The sequence below is a fragment of the Frankliniella occidentalis genome, unplaced genomic scaffold (genome assembly GCF_000697945.3).
Source record: "Frankliniella occidentalis isolate FOCC.00 unplaced genomic scaffold, Focc_3.1 Scaffold223, whole genome shotgun sequence".
NCBI lineage: Eukaryota > Metazoa > Arthropoda > Insecta > Thysanoptera > Thripidae > Frankliniella > Frankliniella occidentalis.
The window spans coordinates 422,380-424,164 of record NW_026267349.1 but is presented as its reverse complement, the minus strand read 5'-3'; positions in this window follow the sequence as shown (position 1 = coordinate 424,164).

Sequence of the window (1,785 nt, the reverse complement as noted above, 5' to 3'; positions counted from 1 at the left end):
CCAAAGCTTGATGAGAGCACGCATGTGTTCAAAAAACTTAACATATATTTTAGCCGGGCGATTAAATGTGAAACTTACTTGCAATGGCTGGGTTTTCAGAGAATGATTCAAGCATATTATGCTTTATTCCAGGCTACGATCTATCAAACTCCACAATGTTCACACTTCCCTAATTAACATTTTGATTTTTCTTGGAGGGATAGTCCCTAAACAAAGTTTGACACAATTGACACAACTACACAGAAAATAAAACTATTGTTTTGCTGACCATAACCTTGACCTATCTCAAAATCAGTTTTACCAACATCTTTAACTAGCCAACCAATTTTGAGTTGTGGGAACTTTTTATTTTAAATTTCTTAAAAACTGAATCTTTTTAAATTTGCGAAAATATTTCACACCAATACTTTCTTTTCTTTGTATTACAACTTAGTTATGTCCTTTGTCATTGGTATGTTTTCGCGATTTTGGTTGGCAAGCCTGTTCACTTCTCACGTCTCACGCCTCACGTCTGGCGCCTCACGCCAGCTTCCCGTCTGCCTCCCGTGGCGCTATCTCACAGGGCTGAGCATTTAAAGTTAAAGTTCAATTCAAATTTCAATTTAGCTCAGCCAACAATCAAGAAATCCGTGGTTGGGGAGGTGTAACGGCTGTGAGAGGGTCCAATCTATCCTTTTGCGTCCACTTCACCCAAAATTTTTACATAGCTTGACTGTTATAGCCACCTTGGTTATAGCCAAATGCCTAAGTATGTCACACACTGCCCACCCCTCCCTTAAATGTCTCTCATGCCGGTGCGAAAAGGTCGCCGAAGGTCTGCGAAGGTCTCCTGTTTCTTTTTCCACGGAAAACCGATCCGGGGCTGTGGTCAGGGCCAGACTTTCTCCACTTTTGGAGGAGGAGGGCGAGGCCGTGGCCTTGACGCTCACTCACACACACTCTGTCACCAAAGCTGGTCTAGCCGCTGTAGCTGTTCACGGTGGAGAAGGATCTCTGCCGTGTTTGTGTCAAATCAATAGCCGAATTTTCGTTCTCATATTTATAACATTATGGCTATGTGAACAAAGAAAAATCTCAATCAAGAATCTATGCAGGAGATATGCACATTGTATAGTAGGGGTGTCTTCTAATTTCCTCCCATATTTAGAAATGTTTTGTTGGGTCCGAGAAAGGGTAGCTCGTACTATCTTCGTTAAGAATTGAAAAATTTTTAGGTTCTTCTCGTGACTCCTCTGCGGAAGGGTATGTGTTCCGCCGGCGGGTAGCAGCGTGCACGCTCTCGGCACGCAAATAGACCTGCCAATCGTTCCTTCCGACACGATGTCGCTCGGATAAGTCTCCGTTGCGGCAGACAGTTGTTGACCCCCTCCAACTCCCACACCCCGGGTCACCGGAGACGCTGGTAAATTGATGTGTCGTCACCGCTCCCCGCCCTTTCCGGTTTCAAGCATCTTTTGCGCGACGTTTTGTCATGTTTCGCGAGACGGCGCCGTGGGTGTTAGTTGTTTTTCACACTCACAGCGATGAGGAACAGAAAGACTTCCCTCCGCTGGTCGCTCATTGGCACCGACCGGCCGCGAGCGACGCGGGGATGAGTGTGACCGGGGACCAGCGGGCTACAGGCCTCCTATGTTATGCCAAGTTAAGCCAAGCCGAACACGCAAGCCCAAGCCGAAACTCAAGCCCGAGGGGATACGGAGGGGGACACGGGACACGGTCCGTCGGTTTCAGCCTTGAGATTTGGCTTGGGCTCGGGCTTGCGTGTTCGGCTTGGCTTAACTTGAT